Source organism: Anolis carolinensis, chromosome 4 (assembly GCF_035594765.1).
Source record: "Anolis carolinensis isolate JA03-04 chromosome 4, rAnoCar3.1.pri, whole genome shotgun sequence".
In the NCBI taxonomy this organism is placed as follows: Eukaryota; Metazoa; Chordata; class Lepidosauria; order Squamata; family Dactyloidae; genus Anolis; species Anolis carolinensis.
The window spans coordinates 39,517,283-39,533,826 of NC_085844.1; the positions used below are offsets into that span (position 1 = coordinate 39,517,283).

Below are 16,544 nucleotides of genomic sequence, written 5' to 3' on the forward strand. Positions count from 1 at the left end.
TAACACACCTGTGGTGTTTGTTTTGCTGTCTGTGTCCCTGTTCAGAAGATTTCACCTCAGTTTCTGTCCCTCTGATAATTGGATTTTGCAAAACTTGCTTGTTGTGGAAACAAGAATTGGTGATAAAGCTTCAGTTGAGGTACCTTTCCCCCATGAGAACCCTTTCAGGAGTGAATTTGCCTTCTGAAGGGTAGATTTCTCTCACTTCCTGTTGTCTCACTTCCATTCTTAACTATGAGCCATTTGTAAGTCGGATATTTGTAACTCGGAGACTGCCTGTATAATATATCTTCACATCTCACATATTTCAAAAACAGAATTTCTTGTAATTAATTTGTTGTCTGTTACTGGTTTTCCCAAACTACAAGAGAAGTACAGGTTACCACGTTCTATCCTAGTCTAGAGATTGCTGATAGATTTTCAGAGTTAAACCCAGTTGAAATGGAATTGGACTGTGGTTATGTAATAAAATAGAAATATAAAATGAAGATATTTAGAAGGCTATTATTTAAGAGAGAACATCCATCCTGCTTTTCTCTGATAGGTTTTAGAGACTTAGTATTAACTTGTGTCCATGGTAGCCTGTGAAAGTGGAAAGCCATTTTATCTTGCTTAAGAAAATATTTTGATTGATTATCCCTCAGGTTTCCCACATTTGGCTGCGGTCCGCACATTGAGTACGTATATACTCGAGTATAGGTCTACCAGAATATCAGCCGAGGCACCTATTTTTACCACAAAAGCCTGGAAAAACATATTGACTCGTGTATAAGACGAGGGTGGGAAATGCAGCAGCTACTGGTAAATTTCAAAAATAAAAATAGATACCAATAAAATTACATTAATTGAGGCATCAGTAGGTTTAATGTTTTTGAATATTTACATAGAACTGTAATTTAAGACTGTCCAACTCTAATTACCGTATATACTTGAGTATAAGCCAATCCAAATATAAGCTGACAAGGACCCTCACTCGGGTATAAGCCGAGGGGGGCTTTTTCAGCCCTAAAAAGGGCTGAAAAACTCAGCTTATACTTCAGTATATACAGTATCCTTTATTTAGAATTCCGAAATCTGAAATACTCCAGACAATTAAACATTTTCCATGTGGGTGGCTAAGATAGTAAAATGTTTACTTTCTGATAGTTCAGTGTAAACAAACCTTTTTATGCACAAATTTACGGTATTTTAAAATATTGTGCATGGAATTATGTTTAGGCTATGTATAGAAGGTGTATATGAAACCTAACTGAATTTTGTGTTAGAACCTGGGTTTCCATATCCAAGACATCTCATTATATACATGCCAGAATTTCAAAATCCAATCTTCATCCTCATCCTTCTCCTTATCATCCAAAATACAGAACATTTAATAAGGGATATGCAATCTGTGGAGGATGAGAAATTCAGGAAAGGTCCATTGTGTGACGTCATAGGCGTTTGGAGCTAAGTTACTGGATGATTCCTCACAACACAACAAGGAACTTTGACTTGTCAATGGCAAAGCGTGCTGGTCCACACTAATCAATTGCTCCTGCTTGCAAAAGCAGCAGCTAAACCAATTTGGCTTTGCAGTTAGTTTATTGTATCATCTGGTAGCAGGCAGCTTCCTGTCTTGATTTGTTCCCTCCCAACAAACCAGAAGAAGAAGCCAAAAAAAATAAACTAAATTCATTATTTGGTTTCTTAGGAGGAACAAACCAGAGATGGGAAGCTGACCATTGCCAGACAACATGACTAAACCAACCGCAGAGTAAAGTTCTGTTCAGCTGTTTGTTTAGCTGCTCCTGCTGTAAAGTGAGAGCAAGACGGGGCTTTTGTCGTGTGAACACTCATGTTTCAAAGCCCTCTGCAGCTTTCTGGGCTAGAGTATGAAAAAAGGAAGAAACTGGAACATACCTCTCTCAAACTCCTTGCCATTCTCTTCCAAACTATTGTCCATTTCCAACTATTCAATAAAATAAAAAATAAAAATAATTGTTAGCCCACCAGTTGTTACTACTTTACATCTGCCCAAATCATAGTATTTTAAGTAGAAGATTTCTAATTATGTTAAAGTACATAGCATTCCCTGAGTAAATATACTGCTGTGTTTTTTTGGGGTCTGAATTTTGTATTTTTGTCTGTTTGGAAGTTTTTTTTAAGTATTCTTGAGACTTTTAGTGTGTAAAATTAGCTTTCTGTTTTGTGTGTTCAATTTGTGATTCTTTCAATACTGATTCAAACCATAGTCAACCATCATTTGTATATGCAATAAAACGTGTTTAGCTTGCCAACCCATTTGCACTGCACCTTAACCTACTTTTGCACTCCTTGATAATGGTACAAAGCAGCTTACTCTTAGGGAGAGGATTTGATGTTTGCAAAAAGGAAACAGGAGCCCCATTCAAAACTGGAAGGAAGAACATCAGATCTTGCACTTGCCATATTCACATTGTTGCTTCTGTATAAACATTGTGGATTATACACTTTCAGACTTCCTTGACTCTGGGAAAGATGAGTATTAAAAGTTTGCCCAAGGAAGTCATTCTGCCCAGATATCTTGTGTCTTTCAATTCATCTGCATACAGCAAGATTAGACAAATCTCTATTAAAGGAAATTCAATCCTCAGAAGTTTTCTTTATCTCACACACCTTTCTTTCACATCTCTCTGAATTGCTTGCATCTTTAGCAGTGCTTTATTTTCATACAGTCAAAACACAGTTCATAGTAGCATTTTCATCAGCTTGTGTTCTTGCGTCTTTAGCGGTAGCATGCCATTTAATTGCCATGGATTGAGTGTACTTTTCCTGTCTTGTCCCTACCCCTCCTCCCGATCCTTTACTGGTCTTAGGAAAAATAGGATCCTTGTTTCCCCTCATGGCCAGGTTACCATTGATCTGGCTTCTTTTTACGTGAACTTCAGATATTCTCTCTAATTCCCACTTATTTCTGCAGTGTATCAAGAAGCTGGTGATTTTGGCTTTCTCCCCACATCTCTTTTGTTCAGTTTAGCTTAATACCTTGGCTGCCTGAGTTTTTGGAAGGAGCATGAAGCTGTGTGCTGGATCACTGAGCACTAGGGAGAGCGTTGAACAGAATCTCTGTGGGAAATGGCTTAGTGGGCTGGCAAGTGCCTATCACCAATTGCTTCTCCATCTCACTACAAAAAGCACTTTCTGTCTGAGATTTGAAAAAGGCTTTCCGTTACAGGTTACCTTTATCATGTAGGTTCCTCAGTTAGGAAAATATTACATTTCTCAGCGTGCCTCCTGTTTCATGTTTCTTCGATGTCTCACTGTGTGTGTGTGTGTGTGTGTGTGTGTGTGTAGGTTCCTGTTTTCTAAAAACAATAATCATTAACTTGTCTATTTCTTAATTATAAAAATAGTTTCCTGTCCACTGACAATCATGTGTGCACAGTCAGTTCTTCTGTGCTACATTTTTAAATTAGCAAAATAATCATAAACTTCTCCCAAGAGGTGTTATTATTATACTACGAAGACAAATCTATCTCTATTAATTTCTGCACCTTAATTGGCAAATTTCCGGTAAGGAAACATTCAATTTTAAAAAAATAAAGAATGTAATTTAAACATTTTGAATTAATTTTATATATAAATATAAATCAAATGTGTTAGAAACCATAAATATTTCAGGGCCTTTGGGACCATTAGATATATATATTTTACATTGTTAGCTATGCAAGCATATTAAATTATTCATTACCTATTATTACAGTCTTCTGTTATGAAAGGAGTGATCCTTTACTTTGATTCAGTTCAAATTAATGAAGTCAAGTACTTAACCATTTTTTTCAGAATTTGAATAAAGCATTTTTATAGTTTAAGCTTATGTTTATTAAGTCATTTGGAGATTGACTGTTAAACAAAATCAGCTGCACATAAAAGCTGTGCTGCTATTTTTAATGCTTGCATACCATTTTGTTCGTTGCTTCACAACCTGGAAAGAACAGAAATGAAACAGAAAAAAATAGAGAATGTAAATAAAATATTCAGAATAGCTTGTCTATACTTAAAAAGTATAATGGAATTAGTTTGTATGTTTTGTTTGTTATTTTAAATTTTTATATGCCATTTTGTTCTAATTTCCCAATGAATGTGACTTACTTAGTTCAAAATAGTTTTTTTCACTAGGGAAGAGTTCCCTATGGAATTAACTGGAATTTATTTAATAGGGTCAAACTAGTTGTAATAGGGCAGCTGTGCACTTGTTTGTCCAGTACACATATGAAGTTGGAATAGGATAAACTAATCCTATAAGTAATCTGAGAAAGTAAATAAAAGTCTGCCTCCATTTTATTAGAATAACTTTATTGTCATTGTACATTGTACAACAAAATTAAATTATTTCCCCGACACACACTACAAAACATCACACCCATCTCTCCACATTCACAACACTACTGCACAGCCCCCAATGCCACATCAATGTGAAACCATGGAGTTCAACATAGCTCTAGAATAAAAGCTGTCTCCCAGTCTGTCCTTGCCTTTGTTACTCTGTATTGTCTGCCAGATGGTAATAATTCAACAAAGGAATATGCTGGTGAGATGGATCCCCAAGAATGCTCTGAGCTTTCTTAAGACTGTGGGACTTATAAAGTTCTTCCAAAGAGGGGAGAGGGCAACTCTGTGCCCTTTGGAGCACCTTCCTATCTGCCACTGTGCAGTTACCAAATCATGTGCAGATGCAGTAAGTCAGGACACTCTCTATAGCATAGCGGTAGAAAGTCACCAGCAGTTTTTCATTCTGTTGCTAGTTCTTTAAAAGTCTCAGGTAGTACATTTTCTGCTGAGCCCTCTTCACCAATGCTGAGGTATGGGTCAGATCGTTCTTAACAAGCTCACCCAAGAACTTGAAACTGGACACCTGCTCCACACTTGGTCTCCATTTATGACCAAAGGCTGAATTTCTGTTTTTCCTATAGTCCACTATGAGGTCCTTGGTCCTATTGATATTAAGAACCAGATTATTGTCCCTGCGCCACGAGATACACCGATCCACCTCATCCCAATAGGCAGACTCATCCCCTTCAGAGATAAGGCCCCACCACGCTTGTAACATCTGCGGATTTGGTGATGATATTGTTATGATGGATGGGAGTACAATCATATGTGTACAAAACATAAAGCAGATGACTCAGCGCAGAACCCTGTGGCGTCCCAGTGTTGAGAGTGAGACCTGAAGAGGTATTCTTACCTAATCTAACCCTCTGGGAACATCCAGACAAAAAGTCCATAACCCAGGAACAGATTGAATATGACAATCCAAGATCTATAAATTTAGATACCAAACTGTGTGGAAGGATTTTGTTAAATGTACAACTAAAGTCTGCAAAATGCATCCTCACATAGTTCCCCCATCGTCCCAGGTGGGTCAGAGCCAGGCCCGGCCCAACATGGCACGCTGGCCACGCCCCTGCGTTGGGCGCCACCTTCCCAGGGGCGCTATTGAGCCCCTGGGAGGCGGGGCCACACCTGGCGGAGGCGGGGCCGTGTGACGCGGAGGCATGGCCACGTCTGGCCCCGCCTCCCGCGCCACGCACCCTGGCCCCGCCTCCCACGCCGCCCGCGCCGCGGGAGGCATGGCCGCGGGGTTAGGGCATGGGAGGCGGGGCCAGTCCTGGCCACGCCTCCTGCGGCGCAGGGGAGGGGGCGCAAAAAAATATTTGCGTACCCCTTTGAATTTCCTCGGGCCGGTCCTGGTCAGAGCAGTATATAGCATGAAGGCTATAGCCAATGTATGTGGAAGGCAATAAATGATGTGCCTACAGACCAGTTTTTCAAGGCACTTCATGATGATGTTCGGAAGTGTTGCTTCTCTCTATACAGCATTCCTGGGAGACTTAATATGAAAAGGAAAGTGATGAGGAAGAGGACCCAAAAAGGGAGAGACATTTCAATTTGGATTATTTTGTTCCTCCTTTGTCTAAATTAGTCAAAGTCCTTGAGATGCATGAAGCTGGAACTGATTCTTCCTCCAACATTAATACTATACCCTCTGGGAACAATTTACAGGACAACACTCTGGTGATGTTGCCCCTCTCCCTCCTCATTTCAAAGATCTCATTAAATCATACTGCAGTATAGGAAAGTTACAAATATAGCTCAAAAATACACACTCTGATCCCCGGGGCAATGGAATTTCTCAAACTCCCTCTTATTGTTTAAACTGTTTCAGTAATCAGACAAGGATATTCTTTTCTTAAAGATCCAAATGAGAAGAAGGCAGGTGCAGACCTAAAGTGCTCCTCTGAGACTTAGAATCATTAAACCTGCATGGGCAAGATTAGAATTCTGTGTTCATAAGGGGGGGGGGGGGGGGTCCAACCAACTTCTCAACTGGGAAATCAGCCATCAAGAAATAATAATACATTGTGACTACTTTACCTACCAGTTAGAAGGTTACCCACCTTCGACAATGCATGGGAGACCTCTTTTTCAGACTGGTGGTATTTATCTGGCCTAAAGACAGTAGGTTGTTCCTTGGTTGCTTGGTGTGGGAAATCTGATTTATTAAAAATTGCATATATTTCTACCTAGACCGAAGCCAGATAACATCATAGCACAAGAGCTTCAGCCCAACTTTACCATTTAGCCCTGCCGCTCCATGGTGTCATTTCCCCTTTTCCAGTCATAGATTTCCATCCGCCTCGCTGAATGGAGAATGTCCTTGTTGTCACTAATCTCAGAATTGAGCTATTTTAATCTTCATGCATGCCTCAAGAGGAAATGAGAGCAGAGAGGAACCTTCCTGCCCTTTCTACTCTCAGACTAGAGCTGGTGAAAGTATTCTTCTACTGTAGTTTGTTGCTTTGTGTAAAAGGGAATTTTACTGTCAGAGGCTTTGTTAACTGCAGCAAGGGATCTTATTAATAATTTTGATTACTAACACAAGGAGATCTCTCAGCAACCTCCTCCTTCTCATAGGTTCTTTGTCCTGGTTTTCTTTGTTTTGTGTGTGTGTGTTTGGGTGGTGGGATGTTGTGTGAAGATGTTGTATAATGTTGAGTGGGATGTTGCATTTGTATGGAGATGTTGCTGAACTGCACATTCAAGAAAAAACATAAGACCTTTATGTCACATCTAGCTGGATGACCAATTCCCAGGGTAATGGCTGAGAATGATTTAGTCAAATTATTTATGAGCTTTCTTATGAGAGAGACAAAATTCTTCAGATGTAAAACACAATGTTGTCTCCTTTTCTTATTGTTCGGCTTTGAAGAAAAATTAAATACTGCTTACAAAGGAAATGAGATTCAGTTGAATGTTTACGAGAAAGATCAGTGAATCTTTTTGGTCTGACTTTGAAAGATGCATGAACTTAATGATGTTTACAGGGAAGATCAGTGAATCTTTTTGGCCTGACTTCGAAAGATGTGTGAATTTAGTGCTTCTTGTTTTTTAAGATACAAATAAACTCAGGCAGGAAATATCACACAGCAATGCCACTGACCCTTTGAAACCTAAACTACTGCAAAAAGGCCGCAATAGAATAACTTTGCTAAGTTAATGAACTCAAACATAAACTGTATGCAATTATTATTTCTTGGATTTCTGGCCATTCCTCTCTTGTCCACCTATCTAGTCTCCAAGCCAATTGAAATGTCCATACAATAAAATATCTCTGACATGTATAGAGACTAAATATGAATGTATGGTTCACCATGATTCCATTCAATCTGTTGAAATCAGTGGGGCTGGTTGGCCAATGCTAAATTCTCATTGATTTTAGTGAGTCTTTTACTAGTATGATATATGCTTGGATCCAACCCCCAGCCTTCACATATTAGTTTTATAGTTTATTATATATGTAAAAAAAACCAAGAAAGCTGTAATAAATACCTTTATTTCTGTGCCTTTATGGCAAAGTTTCTCAAATTGTGCTCCTCCAGATGTTTTGAACTTCAGCTCCCACAATTCCTAACAGCTTGTAAACTGGCTAGGGTTTCTGGGAGTTGAAGTCCCAAATGCCTGGAAGAGCACAGTTTGAGAAACACTGTTTTAAAGGAACTTACCCACATGCTCAAATCTTCAATTTGACAGAGGATGGGAAGATGATTCCAATTCCCACCTGGCTCGGGTCATTTCTTTGAGCTAAGCCAGGAATTGGCAAATTGCCACAAGTAAATTTTCTACCATGGCATCAGATTTTCCCAACAAGCTGTATGGAGAGCATGACAGGAGGGAAGTCCTTGAGAGCCATAAAGACACATGGAGGCACCTATGACACATGTTGCCCATGCTTGAGCTAAACTACATGTTAATCATTGCTCTCTCTGTGCAGCCAAAGAGGCTAAGGAAACCAAGCAGGATTGAGGTCCATTATTTTTAGCTGACTTGAAGTGCTATAGTTCTGCTTCAGAGCTGGGAAATCTCAGAGGTGGTGGCAGTTACTGATCAAAAGAAGATGCATCTTCCATGAAAGAGCTCCTCTCTTTGTCATGCCAACATACAAACATTATGGGTGGAGTGCCGGGCTTATTCCACACCCTCTAAAGACATCAGCTTTGTTTGCATAGGCCAGGAGGGCATGCTGTTGATAAATGTTGTGTGATATGGTGCTGAACAGTCAGTGAGTGCAAAGAGAAAAAGTAGCTGTTACTATGAAGAATTGTTCAGGCAAAGTAAATGAGATTAGGAAGGGGAGGGAAACTTTATCAAACAACATTTGAAAATTTTCTGTCAAATATCTGAAATAGTCTCTGTTGGTCAGAATTTGTATTTATTTCAGTAAGATTGTTTGTGTGCTACCCTTCCTTATTGTAAATGAAGATAAATGTTGTTCCTGAAGTGCTACCACTTGCAACTGTGAACGTGTATATTATTTTTGTTTACTATGTTTTGAAGTTTGGCTGTAAGAGATATAGCATTAATCCTATCAAAACTACTGCTGTAGGTAACTCTTAAAATTGTTGATGTTCACATACATACCCTATCTACAAGTGAATTCAGAGATAACAATGCTTTTATTTTGTTTCACAGAGTTTTTCTGCTTGTGTTTTTCAGTTTCTTTTCTTTTATTCACTGTGCATTAGGAATAGTATGGGCAAAATTTAGACCATTTGTTGTACAATTCCAGTAACTTTGTTGAATTAATAATAGTCATATGGGAAATTATGGGATGGACAAAGAACAGTTGCATCTTGCAGACATTTTCTTAGGGGATTGTGAAGTCTGCAGAAATCCACCCACTTTCCCATACAGTCCAAATGAGCTTACGCTTTTCAACAGCATAGAAATGGCTGGCTGGCTGGCTGGCTGGCTGGCTGGCTGGCTGGCTGGCTGGCTGGCTGGCAGAAAGGAAGGAAGGAAGGAAGGAAGGAAGGAAGGAAGGAAGGAAGGAAGGAAGGAAGGAAGGAGGAATACTGCTCTTAGCTGGCATCTCGAGTATAGGGAGGGTTACATACTCCTTAGTTATTTCAATTTCAGAAGGTTGGAAGGATCCAAACTCCCCATGCTTAACCAATATCATCCTATAAAGTGCAAATAACAGTTTTAGTTGGGGCAGCAATGGGAGAGGAGGAGCTTTTATCTCATAATCCCCATCCCAGTGATCCCAAGTTACCAAGGTGGTAGAGGGGAAAATCCCAAATGATAAGTTTAAACATCCCCAATCCCCAACAATGCTGTCACAGCAGGTAGGTAGAGGAAATTTAGATTTCCCATGCTGAGATGTCAGTGTGTGGAAATGTCTCCATGTGTATGTGGAGAGAGAGAGGAGGGGAAGAAAGAGGAGGGAAAGCAGCTGTACACAAGGCATCCAATCTGCCATCTGGCTTTCCATGAGTCACTCGGGGCCAAAAGACTGCTAATCTGGCATAAAGATTTAGCCTGCTCCATTGTTGCTTCTTGTGGGTTGGGGCTTCATGTAAAGCATCACACATGTTGTTAAAGCTGTTAAAATTGGATAGAATTCTTTGGCCACTGCTTCATAGTGATGGCTTACTATGGAGAATGGCATGTACACCATTAGTTTACTAATCTAAATTACTACCAAACAGCTCTAAACACATCTGAATTGGGTTTTTAATTTGGTATTTTAATTTTGAAAACTTAATTGCATTTACAGTTTTGCTCATTTAGGATTGAAAGAGTTTTTCACCTCATATGGAGAACAGTTGTCCCGAGAGCTTTTTTTCATACATTGCCCAGTTTACTACCCTTAAACATGTGATTGTGAAATTCTGGAAAAGGATTTTAAAGAGTTAGGGAAATGAGGCCGAGAAAAAGTTATAGAAACCAACTGAACTCCTGCCATAGTAGTCTTAACATCTTATTGTAGCATTAACATTTGTATCATGGTGCCTCCTTTATTAGATACGTGAGGTACTTTGTAAGGTTGATAGAATAGAAGAGCATATATAATCTATTCAAGCTATAAATCAACCGTGCAACCAAATCAGTTTTATATAGTTCAAGGGAAGTAAAATATGAATCACTGAAACTTTAAAGCATTGGCAGGATTGGGGACCATATTTTCATACCCAGAATTTGACATAGGTTGGATTGGAGCCAAATACAGCAAAAATATGAATACATTGAAAGAAGCGATCCTTTCATCTGTTTTTAGTGTTGTAGGTTTGTGGCCCTCACCCTCATCTGGCTAGGCATAAAACTGCCTTCAGGACCATTAGCTTTCATGAGTAGAATTTGACCAGTTTTGACCATCAAAGCTTTCAGCACAGGGAATGATCCAGGGATCACAGGGCACAAAAATGCTTCAGAGAGCTTTGGGCATCCCACCGGTCATACTTTTACACACCCTACCTCTTACATCCAGAAGTTTGGCTTATAATTTTACCTGCCTTCCTAATAGTTTTATTCAGTGAGCCAAAAAAAAACAACTTTACCCAAAGGGACGAAAGCACTACTTTTGTAACCCTCTACCAAAGAAAATTTCATTTTCTTGAATTGTTTCTTCGTTCCTTAAGGAATTGTGAAGTGGGCTTCTCATTTTTTAAATTCCTACAAATCAGAGGTATTGAGAGAAATGAGGGCAGAACCACTTAAAGCAGGCACTTTTGGAATACCCACTTGTTTTGAAAAACAAAGAGGTTGTAGCAGCGAGCATAGTTCAAAACAATTGTATAACTTTGTCCTCGTGTTCTCAAACACAAGAATAAAATAATAAGTTGTACACAGGACTGTCTTCTGCTAATGAGCAGAGCTCCTGCTAAGAGAAAGCAACTTTATAGATGCTTGCCTCCTTTGTAGCATTTTCAGGATTGATCAACTAGTGGTGAAAATCCACGTAGACATGTCTTTTCCATTGTCATGACATCAAATAAAACTCAGTAGCTGCTTCAAAATGACACATTCCATCTATACAAGTACCCTGATATATGTTAAGATCATTTACATTCTTTTTCGGGGTACATGTCCCTGAATGTTTCAGTAACCTTGACTCCAGATAGCTAAGGAATTCTAGGAATTGTAATTTTTAAACGGAAAATTTTCTAGCCTTCTTTGTAATTCATTCCTGCAACAAGTTCTGTACATGGAGAAATCTAAATGATATTTTTAAACCAGTACATTTGGTTTTTGTTTGTTTTTTGAAAAACTTTAAAGCTGTCAGAACCTCTCAAAATAATATAACCAGTACTAAACAAAGCAGACTCTGCTCTCTGCCAAGTTCCTTTTAAGAAAAGCCTTGATAAAATTAGATGCCAACCTTGTTCTGGATAGAAGCCAAGACTTAAGTTGATACAGACAAAATTGCAAAAGCACATAACTCTTTTTTTTTGTTAATGGAATGAAGTTTGGTTGTTCAAATCTACTCTGGGTATTTAATTTTTTAACACAATTCTTCAAACGAAGACATCAAGAAATACAAATCGTTGAGGGAATAGAGTTGGGAGTGCATTTGCTTGAAATGAGAAGTCTAGATTTCTGGAGGATGGATTTTCAGAAGAAGAACTGTGATGGAAATAAGGTTATTTCAAATGGTAATCACAAAGAAACAGTATTTTATTCCAAATGAAAGTGAGATGCCTCGCATGAAGGGATATAGTTGTGTTTCATGTGTGTCATGTTGTAAGCCTGACTCGAATTAACACCATATTTTTCAGCAGTTTATAGAACAAGCTACTTTGATCAACACTATTTGCCCACAGGTTTGCATGCATTTCGGTTTCTGGATTTGCTTGAGCTCTACACCCTTTTCTTCTTCTTACTTGGGCAAATAACAGCTTTCATAACCAAGAAGAAAATTAGTAGCAGGTGTAAAGCATATTTTCACTGACGCAGAAATCAAAATGTTATTTCAAATATGGTCTCTCTCATTTTTTGTTTCCCAAACTTACCTTAATTCTTCACAGAGATTGGATACAGCTTGCCATAATTATTCAGCAGAAATGCATACCTCTGAACAGAAATGCCTTGTCTGCATGCTGGATTAGCAGGCTTTGAACCACTTTTTATCTTTCTGGTTGTTTTCTATGCCTATGATGAAACAGGAGACCACTGAGACTTCTCTAAAAATACTTGGCAGTCTCACTATATTTTCTTTAACTACGAAATGTAAATCAAATGTAGGATTCTGTCTTTGTGCACACTACGTTGATAGATAAATTTATGTTGTCTTTAATATACCTACTTAATGAATCAATCAGTAATTAATTTGCTTTTTTCTGTTAACATAGTATTTCATGGCTATCAGTAATGTTAATGGGACACATTTTAGACGACATCCTGTTTAACTGTGTCTGTGTTTTAAATGCCTGTTGCCCATTCTTCTACATCTAATAATGCCAAACCTCAAATTCCTATTGTATTGCCTCAATAGAATCTGAAACTGTCTCAGACATCTTGAAAGCTGTGCTAGCAGAACACTGGTCCTAGCAAACTCTACTATCCAAGGCTCAGACTAACTAAATGTAGAAAGATCTCCAGAAGATTGGCCATTAATGAATTAGCCAGTGCAACTGTGAATACAGTGGGTGTGTGCACAATGCTGTTTGCATTAGTAAATTTGTGGATCTTCATGGTAATGATGCCTGGCAACATATTTGAGATATCACTGAATCTGGACAGCCTTCTTCCATTGGACTTTCTTCAGATGTTTTGGCCTATACATTCCATCAGCTCATGCCCCCATGACTTTAGTGGTCAGGGATGATAGAAATTGATCAGGATTGCCATAGGGTAGATTAAGTGTTAGATCAAGATGCCAGGTTTCTTATCCATAGATAGGCTTTTAAGTGGATGCATGACCTTGGTCTAGTAGCTATCACTCAACCTAAACTTCCTAACAGATTATGCTGATGTATATCATTCTAAGTTCCTTGGAGAAAAGATAGCATATAACTCAAGTAGGGGGTCCGTCATGAGTTATGGCAAGACTACCTCTACATATGTTTTTCAGCATTTTAAAAGTATTTCTAACTATACTAAAATCCACAGTTAGAAAAATCGGATTGTATGTTGTACAACATTGACATTGCAAGACATTTCTCAATGACGTGACACTATTTGTGCTAGAATTTGTTTATCTATAAATGTATTTTGTCAATAATAAGATGGTGGGGCTTTATAAAATTAGACATTTTAAAGTTTAGTCCATAAGTCTGCTTCTGCTAGGCCTTTGTCCTTTGATCTGTTGCACTGATTCTCAGTTGCTTCTGTGACCTTCAACAGTTTTCTGTGAAAACGGAGTATGATATTTCTTCCTCATTCCCCATTTTATCATGGCACAGAGGCTGGTATAACTCTACACATTAGGAGTGATGTAAATAAGTAATGTTTTAGGATTCTCTCATTCTAACTGTTACGATGGGCATGCAAATGCCACCAGTTACGCTACCATTTTGGAATCCAGTATCCTTCTAGCTGTTGAATTGAAAAAGTATAATTGGTCACTAGCTTAATTTTTTTTCTCTTGTCAGAAACACAAAAGAGATCAATTTCACAAGTACTGATATGTAAGGTCTTCTAGGAAGGATCGTGTTGCAAATACTGCAAGATAGTCTCAAGCTGTCAGTCTTTTAGCTGCTGAATACCTTTCCCCTTCTGTGCAGTAGCTACAAAAGAAAGTCTACTCACCACTGTGAGCCAGACAGAACGATTAATGAACCTGAGGTGTACTAATCAAACATATGTTTTCTTGACACAATGATTGCGTTATATATCACATGTAAATGTCCGGGCCTTTATCTCTGCTTAACGATCTAGGAAGGGGTCTTGTATAAATGCGGGTGTTTTTCATGTATGCCTTAGATTTATTCCACAGGGGGTGAGTGGTTAGCCAGCTCCCTGGTGAGATTAGTAAAATATTTAGTTGTGCCATAGCTCAAGAAATGCTAGCATTGCAGGAAGCAAGACTGTTGGTTTTTAAGCCATTTTAGTGTTATATTCAGCCAATTCCAAAGGTGTTTTCTTTTTCTTGCACTTTATTGTTAATTGTAAATAATTCTGTAATGGCTTCCTGTTATCTTGTTTTGCTATTCACTATTTCCACCTCATTCTTCTAACTTTGTTTAGAGAGAGAAAATCTCAATGAAATTGTCCTTTCTGAAGGCGATTAAAGACATTGAACTGCATTAAAATGATCTATACATAATTTGTGCATGATAAAATCTAAACCTTAATACAACGTGATAGTAAAACAAAAATCTCATGACATTTTTCCTATGCAGTAGAAAATTGAGATAGGGTTTTTTTCCCTTCCTTCAAAAAGAAAAGATGGAGAAAGAGCAAATAAACTGTCATTATTTATTCTGAGTGAAGTAAGTTAAGACAATTGTATATTTAAACCTTAACACTAAACCATTATTTGATGATAGAGGAACAAGCCTTGAAAGACCTCTGAGTTGGCATACCTTGTCTTCCTATGTGTATTATTATTTTGAGGCTAGGTAGTACAGCTAATGGCGAGGAATGCTGGGAGTTGTAATCTCACAGCATCCTGTGGCCACATTTGGCTACCTCCTGTTTTAGGACCAGCATCACCAACATCTTTACTTCAGCAGCACAAAACAGACTAAGGGTTTTTGTTCTGTACACTTTTATTAATGCTTTCAAAGACATAAATCTGCCACATGATCATGGTGTATACTTGCTGGATTACAGGTGTCACTTTGGTATTCCTACTAATATTGCTACACTGAGCAACTGTATGTGGTTTCTTCTACTTTCAAACCAGCCTTCTACTAACCTTAATCTAGGCCTGTTTAAAATTAATGAGGATGGAGTAGTCACTAGGGGAAAGCATTTTCATTACATTAAATAAATACGGGACACGTTATTTTTTTCAGAGTCTTTTCCTAACAAATGCCAGTGGCCTGTCAGTTCTGGAGATTTGTGCATTGAAGGACATGGGGGCATTTTATTACCAGTTTATTTCTGTCTCTCCTTCTGAAGCTCCTGCTGGTGCTTTGAATCATATAGGGTATGTTTAAGGGGTTGAATACATGAACTCCACTGTCACCCATGACTTTTAAAATAATTTTTAAAGCTAATAAATGTTAAGGGAAGAAAGCATTCAACTGGACAGAAATGTGTTTTCAAACTGTGAGTCTCTAAGCTGTGGTGTGGGAAAATGTCTTCCAATAACTAGCTTTTTGTACTCTTGTTGATATCTGGTTAATGGAAATCTAATGTGTTTTTTTTCCAATAGAGTGCGTACATTATACTTCTTTACAAGCAGCAGATGTAAATAATACCTGTAAATGCCCATATCTTAAGAATGAATCCCCTCACTGGAAAAAAAACTTTTTTATTTTTAACTTCTGCTGTCTGGGGTTTTCTTTTCAAATGAGGACAGAAATGTTTTGGAGGTTATGGGGGTAACTTAAAACAATTCTTTAAATACAAGTCACATTTTCTGTGTCTCTTCTTTCCAATTGAAGCCTTTGTGTAAATAGGTTTATTATACTTCGAGTCTAGTTCGAGCCCAGACTATTTGACATCCCGCAGACCCCTTTACAAACCCGTTCAGATTCTGTGGTCATTGGAGGGGGCTCTCCTCTTGGTCCCACCCTCATCTCAAGCGCGACTGGTGAGAACAAGAGAGGGGAGCCTTCTCTGTAGTCACTTCTTACCTCTGGAACTCTCTCCCAAAAGAGCTTAGAACAGTCCCCTCCTCTCCTTCAAAAAAAGAATTACAAATTATTTCTATTTGCTGGCTTATGGAGAGGAGGATGAATAATATCATTGATTCCATCCTGGCAGAAGAAGTTGACAATTATCATGTAACTTATAAAAAAGCTATATTTCTATATTTTCATATAGAGTTTAACTATTTAATTGTACCACCTATGATGCTTGACTGATCGATTTACATGTTTTTAGCCAAAGTTGTTTAATTTGTTTTAACTGTATGTGTAAATGTTTAATTTTATGATTGTAGACGGCACTGAATGTTTGCCTTTTGCTTTTGGAAGCGCCCCTGAGAGGGGAAAGAGGGCGGGTTAAAAATAAAGATTTATTATTATTATTATTATTATTATTATTATTATTATTATTATTATTATTATTATTAAGCCTAGCTGCCACAAATATAGGGCTTGAAAGTAAAGTGATGCTAAGTACAGAAGGTAGAG

General features: G+C 38.2%; 1 protein-coding gene across 8 annotated transcripts in view; it reads left to right on the forward strand.

Moving 5' to 3' along the window:
- Window positions 1-16,544, forward strand: part of stau2 (staufen double-stranded RNA binding protein 2) — a 200,501-nt gene that overhangs the window by 106,528 nt on the left and 77,429 nt on the right. The gene's annotated exons all lie outside the window — the stretch shown is intronic.